The sequence below is a fragment of the Nilaparvata lugens genome, chromosome 1 (assembly GCF_014356525.2).
Source record: "Nilaparvata lugens isolate BPH chromosome 1, ASM1435652v1, whole genome shotgun sequence".
NCBI classification, from domain to species: domain Eukaryota; kingdom Metazoa; phylum Arthropoda; class Insecta; order Hemiptera; family Delphacidae; genus Nilaparvata; species Nilaparvata lugens.
This window is the reverse complement of record NC_052504.1, coordinates 28,204,588-28,218,796: the sequence shown is the minus strand read 5'-3', so window position 1 is coordinate 28,218,796 and position 14,209 is coordinate 28,204,588.

Sequence of the window (14,209 nt, the reverse complement as noted above, 5' to 3'; positions counted from 1 at the left end):
AGAAAAATCTGGAGCAGTTTTACTGGCCACCTCAAGGCAGGGAAGAAACCGAAATTGTGAAGAATCATATCATTTTTCATGGACCAGTTAAACTTCTTGGATCAGGACCCTTTTCACTAAAAAGACACGAAATCAATTTAATTAATAAAAAATACAAAACCATGAAGAATAAAGTGAAAGCCTAAATGATTAGTCCAAAACTGTAAATAGGTTATTTAAAGACATTTTGTTCCTATAAGAATATTTAAGTTTAAAATTGGTTTCGTTTTGAGTTTTGATCCTTCATGTGTTAAAAAAAGTTTACAAAAGAAGTTAAAAACATTAAAAAAATTAATATATAATATTTTTATAAACTATCAAGAGTTACAGTGTTAGTAGAGTGGATATATGTAGCTAAGAAACATTAAAAAACTTTTATTATGTGAGAATAAGTGGTTCTTAGGTTGAACTTAAAGTCTGAAAAAGTGCCCAATTTGCTTTAAAACCAACTAATAAAAAAAAGGTGAGTTGAGCTACTATATTTTATTTTTACCACTGATTGGTTTTCATTGATAATTTGAGATGACAAAAATGGGGGTGAAAATGGGGTGTTCTAGCTTATTTACAATTTAAGAAATCCTTATTTGTGTAATTTTCCACACTAATTTCCGCGGATTAACACATTGTGTGCCGTGAGGGCACCGGTGCCCTCATAAGTCAGTTGCCAATGGGCCATGAGGCCACCGGTGACCTCATGTATGATTTGTTTTCAATGGTTGTTCCTCACTCTGGCCTGTTACTGGCATCAGTTTTACATGTCTATTGGCCTCATATGGAAACAAATTAATTATTTTTGGAGTGGCCAACAGATCGCAGCAGTCTCGCAGCTCCTATTAGCTGGTAAAGTGGTGAGTACATTATTACAGTTCATTTCCATAAACCTCACTGTTTTGCTAAGATATTGACTTAAAAACTTACTTATTATAAGTTATCCACTTATTATTGGAGAATAAAGATTTATGACTTGCCAGGTAATAATATTATATTCGTAACCATATAATTATGTGCTTATTCAGATAGCCAATAGTTGATTTTTGCTATGCTAACTTTTGAATATCTACTCCATTATTATATTAGGTTATGTATAATACTTTTTTCTAGATTTTTGTTTTTTTCGGTTTTTAGGTCTACTAATGGCTGAAGAACTGAGTGATGAAGAACTTCTACACATAAATTCTTAGAGAATTCTGAAGAATCTGATCAATACAGTGCTAGTGATGATGAAGATAGGACTTGGGAACAAGATTCAGAATCATCATCTGACAACGACAGCATTACAGATAATCATGACCAATCACCACCTCTGCAAGCAGCCAATAATCGTGCAGATGATGATTGGAATGATGTTGACTGCAGCTCATTACAGAATATTGTGTTCACAGGTAATGAAATCTACAACTACAGGCCCGACTATCCTAATGATTATCTAGAACTTGAGCCAATCCATGTATTTAGGGCATTTTTAGATGATGAAGTGGTACAATTGGTTGTTTGTGAAACTAATAGGAATGCCAAGACATTTTTAGAGAAAACTCAACTTAGTCACGCTGCTCAAGCTAAAGCATGGAAGGAAACAACAAATGAGGAGATTCTGAAATTCTTTGGTATAGTTCTGCACATGGGACTAGTCCCTGACCCCTATATTCCAGACTACTGGAGTTCAAATTCACTTTATAAAAACAACCCAGTTTCCAAAACTATGCCTTGCAATCGATTTCAGCTCTTATTGAAATTCGTCCATTTTGAAGACAATGAAACAGCTGACAAAACTGACAGGATCTACAAGGTTCGAAAACTTCTTGATATGCTACAAGCCAAGTTCTGTGCAGAGTATAAATCAGGGGAAACTCTTGCTGTGGATGAGTCCATGATACCATTCCGAGGACGACTTTTTTTTCGACAGTACATTCCAAGTAAAACTCACAAGTATGGCGTTGAAATTTTCAAGGTGAGTAATCAGCAAGGCTATACACTCAAAATCATTGTCTACACTGGTAAGCTTTACACTGTAGGGCAAAATCTGGGAGAACAAGTTGTTCTGCAACTTGTTAGAGACTACATGAATGAAGGGCGTACTATTGTGACTGACAATTACTATACAAGTGTACCCTTGGCACGTGAATTATTGAAAAATAATGGCCAGCTATTTCTCACCACTGAGAAAAACAATCAAGTGGTAACACAAGGTGGCCTTTGAATTTATGTTCAATACATCAATAGTTAATACTTGCTACTTATATAACAAACTTAGAGGGAAAAAGATGAACATAAAGAACTTTCGTGAAAAAGTAATAATGAGTTTGCTGGAGCTGGAAACCCAATCCCGCAGCAGGCCTTCTTCAAGTGGTTCAAGTCACAAGTCACAAACGAACAAGTCACAAGCTCATTGAGAATCCTAAAAGAGATAGGAGCAACAGAAAAATAAGACAGGTGCACTACTTGTTACCAAAAGGCATCTAGTGAGAAGGGGAGGGATTATGCTCAGAAAAATGTGAAGAAAATATCAACTTTGTTTGTAGAGTGTGAAAATTTCTTTTGCATGACCTGCTTTCAAGAGTCTCACAAATAAGTTACTTGCCTATGAATGAACTTATACTTGTTTCTAGATATATTATACTTTCTATAAATTGACTAATAGATATATTATACTAGATATATTATACTATTATACTAATTGACTTGCTAATAAATGAACTTACTCTCTATGCTTGGTCATTTATTATTTTGTCTCATTCCTGAAAATTTATATTGAGGTCACCGGTGACCTCCTGGCCTTGGATTACAATATTGTCTTCCATGGGCCATGAGGGCACCGGCGACCTCAACTTAATTCTAAAAAAGTGGTTATTTAGAATAAAAATCACTTTTTGGCACCTAAACCATGTTAAATACTGTATTGGAAGACAGATTATTAAAAAAAAAAAATTGGCCTGGGTGTAACCAAGGTCAATTTTGCTATGGCACGCAATGTGTAATATTTGATTTTTAATAACTTTTCAACAAATATGTATTTTTCTATAAATTTTTCTCCCAAAGCTTGTCCTATTATAAGGTTTCTTTTGATACCCAATTACAGCCTCATCTCTTATTACCCCACCTGGGGTATTAAGAGAAGTCAGTGGGGTAATAAGAGAATTATTTTTTTCTACATATTTGAAAAATCGTAGAGCTTCCAAATTAATTGTTCAGATTCACCATTTGGCCCACTTATTGCATGATGTTTTTTCATTCTTCTACTCCTATTAGATTTAGAGATACAAATTAGTGGTTCTCTTATTACCCCTTTTTTCTCTTATTACCCCGGCTTCCCCTATAAATAAAAAAGTTAATTTTGGGATAAGCTCTCTGATGCATTTTTCCTATAAAAAAAGGGTGTTTTTAAAGCAAGGAACTTCATCAATGGCAGTCTGTCACATACTTTCAAACTTAAGCAACCAGGGAGCAGTAACCCAACGTTGCCCACTAACCGTGCTTATCTGGAAGGTAGAGTAGGGATTAAAGCTGCAAAAATCAATAACATTGTAAAGCTAATGCAGTACCTGCTACCTGAAGAACATCAGGAGTTCTACAGGGAGATCTGTGAGTGGGTGGTTGGTGAGGGGAGTGATGAAGAGGGCTAGAGTAGAGGAAAACTATGATACTAAAGAAAGCAATTTATTCATTTTTATTATGTTCTGACTATTAAATGTATGTTTCATTATTAAATATTACAGTATTTAAGCATTAATTGGCTCATTTCCTATATTTACAATTAAAAAAGTGTGTTTTATTGAGAAAGGGCCTCAGTCCGTGTAATAAATTATTTTTTTCTCAACATCTATCAAGTGTAACAGGTGGATTATTATCATTCTGTTAAAATAACCCATACTGTGAGTCAAATATAAAAATAATAAAATTTTTGTGATAACAACTACGTGTGGGGACAGTTTTTTGTGTTTTTCCAAAAGTTAGGTTCAGTGGACTGAGGCCTTTCTCTTTCCGCTGATTCACGCATTGTATAGAAATTATAGAAAACTTTTTTGAGTTTGTTGTGTAAGTGTTTGTGGTGTTTAACTTACATTGTTGTTAAACATAGCTTGTTTTCCATAGCAGATTGTTATTTATTTATGTAATTATTATTTATGAAAATGGTAATCTCATGTGCAGCATATAATTGCACTGAAATTTTTAGGAAAAAAAGTGGAATATCTTTTCTTGCATGAGTTGAAATTTATACACATAAATATTGTAAGTTGTAACTGTAATATTATTCTTGGTTATGATGTAAGTGAACTCATTGCAGCATGACAATAAATTAATTTTGTAGGCTACCATACCTTATTATTTTCAAAACACATAACTTTGAAGCCGATATCACATGAAACCTTATAATTTAACCGATATCGTTTTTGGGTTTTGCCCATAGTTAGAAATAACCTAAAAACACCATGAATCTGAAATAGACACAATCTGAAAGTTTTCCATATGATGCGTGACATCAAGATGGGTGAATTTGGCAGTAGAAGTTGGCTACAGAGGATAGACTTCCCAGCATGTCTATTCTATAACTGGTCTAAGGATTTAGATAAGAATCATTTCAATGGCTACCCTACATTTATGATAAAATACCAATCTAGAAATCCAAAACACAAATAATGTTCATCTAAATCATATTTTATGAATTCTCATCATTTAATAATGATTAATAGTTCTTTTCTATTGATAATTATCAATTCAAGCAATGAGAAAAGTAGCAAATAAACATTATAAAATTCGCATTTTGAGGTTAAATGATTACCGTTCGATATCCATATAAATAAGAATAATAAAAAACATAAGAATACTACAATAAATATTCTCTGTTGTCTATGTTATTTTTCAGTTTACTTTGAGCATTTTTCTCGGTAATTTGAGTAAAAGTCTAAATTTCTGAATCCTGTTCCAGTACTTTTTAGCTGGATGAAACAAACTTAGGTAAGATTCTTCCTACTAGGTTGTGCGCTTGTCGGTTCAGCCATCTTGCAGCCATCCCAATGAGGTCTTGGCATGTATTTTGAATGTGAATTTTTTGTTCTATCTGTATTTTTTCTGATTCTTGAATGAATAAAAATGAGAACTTTGGTTGAAAATTTTCAACTTCAATTGGATTATTAATTTTTAAATGAATTAAGGTTGTTATTAATAACAGCATCACATACACAAACATTTGATGGATTTCAGCCATCATTTTACCCATAATTACCCACTTTTCATATTCAATGGTAGCTGTAGGAAAAATGTAATGTGAAATATGTGTGCAAAGTTCCTCTGCTGCACTCAAGAAGCTATTCCACCCGAGCCTATGGCTCGGGCGTAAACGTTTCATTCAGTGCGGCAAACTGTCACTTTGTGCACTAGTTGCACAAATAACTATTTGTGCAAGTCAGTATTATAACATTCCAAGGAGTACAATAATAAATAAACTTAAAACCTATGGGTTATCAGCCATAAAACATGGCCATCCAACAGTTTTTACTCAAGAAAAAGATAAGGCCTTTGCAGCACATGTAGAAAGTTGGCGGAATTTGGATTCCCTATAAGTGACCTTCATCTGAGATATTTGATCAAATGTTTCCTTGATAAACAGGGGCATACAGTAAAAAGTTTCAAGAATAATTTTCCCAGACCTGATTAGCAGTGCATAACTTACAGTGAACAATATAAAACATGTTAGGGCAGCTGTTGATGAAAAGGTAATCAACAACTGTTTTTACAACCTGGAAACAGTTCTTAATAATGTTCCACAAGGAAACATATGGTACTATAATGAAACCAACCTACAAGATAGCCCTAGAGCACCGAAAGTAATACCTATGTAAAAGAGGGCAAAAATATGTAAAGCATGTCATAGAATCAACAAATCTTGCACCTCCTTGGTGTTTTGTGGCAATGGCACTGGCGAGATGTTACCACCCTGTGTTGTTTACAAGTCTGAGAACTTATGGTCGACATGGACAGAAGGTGGCCCTGCAGGCTGCTACTTCAACAGAACAAAAAGTGGCTGGTTTGACATGACCACATTTGAAGATTGGTTCATGAGCACCTTACTTCCTTAATTGGAGAAGCTGCCTGGTATCAATGTTGTGATTGGTGACAACCTAAGCTCCCATATCACTTTGGAGGTATTGAAAGCATGTGAACAAAACTATTTGAGGTTAGTGTGCCAACCACCAAATTCAACACACCTCACCCAACCAATGGATGTGACCTACTATGGCCCAAGGAAAAGAGAGTGGCATAAAGTATTATATGTGTGGAAGAAGAATAAATAATTGACAAGCTTGCCAAAGGATGTATTACCCAGACTGCTGAAACAGCTTATTGATATTTTATACACAGAGAAGGCCAAAAATATGATTGCTGGATTCTAAAAAACAGGTATCATACCACTTGATAGGACAGAAATTCTTGAACGCTTGCCTCAGAAAAACTTAAGCACCCCTCTGAAAAGACTGATAGGAGACAGTTTCATGGAAACCCTCACTGAAGAAAGGAAGGAAGTGACAAAAAATAAGTCTTCTATAAAACGAAAGAAGCAGGATGTTCCAGCTGGTAAAAGTTATTGTGCAAAGCTGTTATTTGATGAGACGAGCAAAGATGATGAAATCGCTTCTAGTGGATCAACTGATTTGCCAAAGCAAAAAAGGGCAAGTCATTCAGATTCAGAAAGCTCCAGTTTGAAAAGTTTTCTTGATGACAGTGCTTCTGATCATGGCTCACACTTTTCAGCAACTGTAAGTGAATCTGAAAATGTTGATGAAGATGTCGGTACTTTTGATCAGTAACATCAGTACCAGACCTAGAATCACTGAAAAATAGCTTGAAAGAAGGCGACTTTGTTATTGTCATGTATGAAGGGAGACACTATCCAGGTTTGATAACAAAAATGCTGGAAAGAGAAGAGCTAGAAGGCCCTAAAATAGATTGTATGACAAAACGCCAAAGTCATGGAAATGGTCTGAAAAGAAAGATCTTCTCATGTATGAGTGGGCTGACATCAAGAAGAAAATCAACCCACTGAAACTAATGGAAACAGACCACTTCTGTGTTCATGAGATGTATTGTGAATAACATGCTTTTTCATAACTTTTATATATTTTTTCAAATTTGTATAAGTCCAAGTAAAGAAAAGTGTTTTATACAAATTTGCAGTGTTTTGTATAGGAATCTTGAATATAGCGCTACAATGGCCCAACATGGTAAATGCATTCAGTTTTCATTGAAATTAGTTTATGGACAAAGAAAAACAAATGCAGTCTATTTTTTATGATTTTTCAATTGGTCCAACTTTATTTGGAGGTTGACAGTCCCATTATTTGATTTTCATAAACAAATATTTGTGGAAAGACAAAAAAGTGGCACAAAGTAGCCCCAGTTGATGGTATGTAAATATATCTTGTACAGAAATTGTGAAACTTTATGATCATGAAAAGGGCGGGGTGGACCTTATGAACCAAATGATTGAACTCGGTTGAATCTACATTCGTTCAAAAAAAGTGGACACTTTGAATGATCACCAATGCTGTGGACTTTGCCCTTGTGAATAGCTGGATGGAGTATAGGCCAAATTGACAATGGCTTCAGATTCCACAGAAACAAATTCTTTATCTTCTTAACTTCAAGAGGAGAGTGGGTCATTCTCTGGTCAAAACAGGCATTCCTGTTTCAAAGACAAAAAGAGGAAGGCCTTGCTCAACGCCGGATGACCAGCCACCAACAAGGAAGCCTAGGGAGAGAGAAGAAGTCTGCCTCATCCCAGATGATCAACACAACTTGGTAGACCATATGCCTCAAATGGATGGCAATCCAGATGGATTGCGCTGCAAGTAAGCAAAATGCCAGAAAAGAACTCATGTCATCTTTGTATCTTGGCTGGATGCAATTGCTTTGCCAAGTTCCATAGGAATCAATAAGTAAGTTACCTATAATAGGGGTATTCACGATCTTTGTGTTATCAAGTGAGTTATTTAAGTGAGTTCCTATTGTAGTACATTGGGAAAAGATTAGATTCAGAATTAGCTCTAATATCTTCTAGCTATCATTATAAAAAGTGACACAACAAATAACAAGATAACACAAAGATCGTGAATATCCCAAATAAGGAACATTATTTTTTACTTTGACATTCTTTCATTCTTCAAACTTAATAAAATTTTTTTATTACTTGGAACTTTTCAATTTTTTTCATAATTTATTCTCAAGTTTTCCATACTCAATAACTAGTGATAATCTTGTTTTAACTCTAGAACTAGTAATACTCTTATTTGGTAACATATACTGAGTGTTTACGAACTCCCTACCAATAGGCTACTCTAGGGCATTTTTCCTAGGTGGAAAACATATCTAAATATCATATTTAAATTGTCCGGAAGTCTTCAATTACTCACTCAGCGGCCATTTTGCTCTTTTCACTTCTAATTTTTTTTCTAAATAATGGTTAAACATACGAAATTGAAACTTTGCACAATCATTAATAACAACTAGACAAAGTAACAAAAAAATTATTATAATTATTCAAATTCATAAAACAAAATGGCGGCAATTTAAAATTTTGTTTCTTAAATAACTCGGAAACAAATGGCTTAACAAAAACTTTACAAGAATAACTTTATTTATTACATTTTAATGCCTATCAAATGGTACCAGATTGTTTGAGATTGTACCAATATTAACTGAGATATGGCAGCTTTAGTGGTTGGTGACCCACCTTAAGAGGGTTACGTAAAACACTATTTTATTGTTTGAAATGACCTAAAATCGCTTACTATTAACATGCAATGCAAATAATGATTGTTGCATCATTGAGGCGACTCTATTAGCATGCCTTGGTTTGCACGGCAACAAACTTTCAGTGGCCACCTATCATTAAGGCTGCCATATCTCAGCTAATATTGGTCCAATTTCAAAAAATATGGTACCAATCGATAGGTAATAGAGGTTATTCTTGTATTTTTTTGTAAAACCAACGGTTTCTGAGCTATTTAAGAAACAACTTATTAAATTGCCACAATTTTGTTTTATGAATTTGAAAAATCATCACAATTTTTTTGTAGCTTTGCTTAGTTGTTATAAATGATTGTGCAAAGTTTCAATTTTGTATATTTAACCATTATTTAGAAAAAAGTGGAAAAGGCAAAATGGCCACTGTGTGAGTAACTGAAGACTTGGCATAAGCTCTTATTTTTGTGACTTTTGGCTGTGAATGGCCATAATTATAACCATTACTAAAATAAGCGTAAAATTCAAAATGGGGTTCTGAGACTTGATATACATTTCAAGGTACCTTTATTGATAGTCAATTGAGAAAGAGAAAATTTGTTTGTAGCATTTCAAAAAAATCTGGTGTGGTACACTCACACAATTTTCCTTTGCTCATTGAACTGAATATTTTAAAGAGATAATTTGGATAATTTAACCTTATTCCAAAGAGAATAATTTAGGGGAATAGCATAATGACAATTGGCGGCAACATATTTGAAACTATGATCAGACTACTGTATATGTGTATATAATATAATTATTATTCAACGAAAATCCCAAATAAATGCTGCAAATCACCCCGAAGACTTCTGCTACTGCAGACATTGACAACAATAGCGAAATATTAAAACACACAGTCTTCGGGGTGATTTGCAGCATTTATTTGGGATTTTCGTTCAATAATAATTATATATTAATTGGCATTTGAATAAATGCATTCTCTATTTAATTCCATCTGTAATATAATTGTTTTCAGAGTACTTTTTCCTTTGTGTAAATTGTAAAATTCTATGATTTTTTATAAGTCATCAAAACAGCTGTTCTACAGATGAAATATCTAGACTATGTGTTCTTTTTATAAACTGCTTTACCTACCTACCTCATGCACGAGAAGGAGGTTACAGAATCCATTTTTTAAGGATGGGGTGGACCCCCATTAGTTTCCCAGAAAGGAGACTCATGCCAGTTGATAGAGCTGTTAAATAACTATACAGAGTATGAAGTTGAAAAAAATTGGTTGTCATTTTTGAGAAAATCGTGAAAAACATGGTTTTTTAGTAATTATCCACCATTTTTCTCAAGAATATTACGGAGCTCCTACAATTTTCCCAGAAATGAGAAGACTCTTGTCAGTTGATAGGGCTTATAAATAGCTATCCATGGTATAAATTTGAAGAAAATTGTTAGAGCTGTTTTCGAGAAAACCGTGAAAACATGGTTTTTTAGTCATTATCCACCATTTTGTCCGCCATCTTGAATTTAATTTATTGAATTTCTTGTTGTTGGATCCTCATGGTATAAGGACCTTAAGTTTAAAATTTTAAGTCAATCGGGTAATTTTAGGAATGGAGTTATCATGTTCACAGACATAAACACACACACACACACACACACACACACACACACACACGCACCAATACACACCAATACACAAAAACCATTTTTTTGGACTGAGGGGACCTTGAAACACTTGAAACGTATAGAAATTTAGAAATTGGGGTACCTTAATTTTTTCGGAAAGCAATACTTTCCTTACCTATGGTAATAGGGCAAGGAAAGCAAAAATTCAGGTCTGAAGGTGGTAAAAATGTTCTAAAGAAGGTTATGTTTCAGACTTTCGTTTTTCTGGTAATATAAAACTCAAAAATCAAATCAGTGGATGAAAACCATTCCTCAAAAAGATTGGGAACCATCAAAAATGGACCAAAAAAGAACCATCAAAAGTATGTGGTGTGTGCATTGAACATTTTTCAAACAATGATATTTCAACAATTGAAAAATACAAGGATGTGAATGGTGAGTGGAAAACATTTGTAAGGACTAAACCAACTCTGAATCCTGGTGCAGTGCCTCGAATTTTTCCCATTCTACCAAAATATCATTCAAAACCCAGTGAGACATGACCCTTAAATCAGGGGCGAATATAAGGGGGGGCCCAGGGGGCAGCCCCTCCCCCTCCAAAAAAATGAATACAGAGAAAAACAAGTTTAGTGAACTGAATTTTTTAATGAATCATGAGCAAAGGCATCACACACAGTGCTTTAAGTATGATATGTACTGCTCAAGTTATTATTTATGATATTTTCACTTGAACTCATAAAGTTATTGACTCTGGGTTACAAGTCACTGTTACCTCGAAAGAACTTATGAACAAGCTACATTAATTTAAAACCAAGACAGTCCAGCAGAAGGCTAGTTGGAGTCTGGTCTCAAACATCAAACATGTATGGAGATGTTAAAGTATGCATTTCCTTCAAGTTTCAAATTTAGTACTACCACTACAGTGTTATCAAATTCAACCTGCAATCAACCCATTGTAAGTTTAAATGCTCAAGATTTTAAAAGTTTCACAAATTAAATTTGGCAGATGAGAAATTATATGAATTATCAAGAATTGTCTTGCTCCTCGGTGTTGACATGTTATTATGTAGCCAGAATACCTTGTTAAAGTTTGAGTCTGAACCTCATGCATTAAATACAAAATTCGGATATGTAATTATAGAAAAGGTAGATTCTGGTAGTCAGCCAGATCTATTCAATGATGAAAATGTAAGACTGGGTGGCAACCAAACCTTCTCGACCAAAAAGTATCTCTTGAGGAAACATTGGCATTGGACAGTAATATATGCTCAAACAGTACCATGAATAAAACCTCAAATTTCTGTTCAGACCTGATGGTCACAAACTAGTACATAAACTTCTACAGCTCATATCTTCTTAAAAAAAAACATTTTAAACAGCCTGAACCTGGTGTATCAGTTTGAGTACATATAGTAGTGCTTCATTCTAACTCCAGAGCGATCTGTCTGCCACTTCATATGTGAAAATTGTAGTCTTGTTTGGGGCAGTTTTGAAGCTTGCCAAAGACATGATATCATAGAGCTTGTTAGAGTCTATAAAATGTTCTCATAAATATTATATTACTTTTTCTGTAAACTAGACAAATTACTTTATATAAATAACTAGTTTCCCTCACAATTTTTGAACTATTGTGTTGGTACTGATCAGCTGAAACTTATGTACCAGTTTGTAGCCATGAGGACTTCAATGATGTTTACTAGAAACTACAGCAGCTATTGAGGTTATGTGAGTGGATGTGTTTCAGTGTGAGTTTTATCAAGAATATCGTGATTATTTTTTATAATAATGCAATATGATTGTGTTTTCTTGAATCTAATTCATATTTTTTAAATTAGTTTTTGTACAAGAATAGATTTAAAAGTTGTTTACTATGAAGTAGAAGCTACCAAGCCGAGAAGCTACCAATTTATTATCTGATGACTGCAATGAAGAGATTCTTTTGGACTTACTTATGAATGGTGATTTATCTGACTTGGACATTGATAGTGATGAAGAAGGGCTTAGTGCTTCTGTGGAAAAAAATGAACCCAAGGACTTACCAAAATCTGTTAGGGTGGGTGCTGATCAGGTAAAACCAAATGAAACAATTTTTTATTCAGAAGAAGATGATGCCGAAAATGCCGATGTTGATTTGACCGAAATTGATAATTCAACAGAGAATGATGGACCTTCTAACGATAATAATAATCTTCAAAATAACAGCAATATTTTTCAAACAACAACATGCACTGATAAGGAGAATATTAGTTGGAAGAAAACACCTATAGTGAAAAATACACCAGTCTTCAATGTGACAACTGCAGATGATGACTGTAATGAATTATTACCTCCCATTGATTATTATAAGAGGTATTTGCCAGATGAGTTTTTTGAGAATGCGGCTGAAAAACCAATTTGTATGCCACCCAGATAAATAAAGCAAGTTTCAAACCAACTACAAAGAATGAAGTAGAAGTTCTGTTTGGCCTTCATCTTCTTGCTGGCATTTTGAAGTATCCACGGGCATGACTGTACTGGGATAACACGCTGAAAGTAAGTTCCTTTGTTGAAAATATGACTAGAGACCAATTTTTCAAATTGAGGACATGTCTCCATGTAGTGAACAATTTGGAGAGACCACGTGGCAATAAATATGTTTTTTTCAAAGTGAGGCCATTGTATGATCTGATACGTAAAAGATGTTTAGAACTTAAAACAGAAGAAAATATCTGTGTGGATGAAGCAATGGTGCCATTTACTGGCAGATTGTCAGTGAGACAATATATTCGTGGGAAACCTTCTCCATGGGGCATCAAGATATTTATGCTTTGTGGAAAGTCTGGGTTGGTCCACGATTTTATTCTATATCAAGGTGCCACTACAGAATTTGATGGAAATCTATTGAAGAAGTTTGGACTTGGTCCAACCGTAGTCTTGCAGCTATGCTCAAAAATAGTTGGTGAGCCAGGACACAAGCTATATTTTGACAATTTTTTTTCGTCTTACCATTTGTTTCAAGCTCTTAGTGAGAAAGACATCCAAGCAGCAGGAACTATAAGGCTAAACAGATTTGGAAAAAATATTCCTTTGATATCAGACAAAGAAATACTAAAAAAACCACGACGATATTCAGAGGAAGTGACCAGCAGTGATAATATAACGATAGTCAAATGGGTAGACAACAGAAGTGTGGCATTGGGTTCAAATTTTATAGGGATAGGAATTGAAGATAGTGTAGAGAGGTGGGACAAGAAAAACAAAAAGTATGTAAAGATCATCGGCCAAATGTAATAAAACAATACAACCATGCAATGGGAGGGGTGGACTTGTTTGACCAGTTGATAAGCTACTACAGAACTGAAATAAGGTCTAAGAAATGGACTCTGAAGATGATCTCCCATGCAATGGATTTCTGTACTGTGCAAAGCTGGCTGGAGTACAGGAAGGATGCAGAATGCTTGGGAGTTAAGAAAAGCAAGATATTGGATCTACTAAGCTTTAGACTACGAGTTGCTGATGCCCTTCTCTACTACAAGAAGCCCACTCAATCGAAGAAGAGAGGTAGCTCAACACCTGAAACTCCATCAGGAACAACAGTGAAGCAGAGGAAACCAGGAGAGCCCCGTCCTACTACTGAGGTTCAACATGATGGCATTGATCACCTCCCAGACAATGATGAAGGACTGCCTCAAAGATGCAAGTATCCAAAATGTACTGGACGAAGCAGAATTAGTTGTTCAAAATGTAGTGTACATTTATGTCTCACTAAAACTAAGAACTGCTTCAAAAATTTCCACACAAAGTAGAAACCAGTGATGTAAATAAGTGCTAT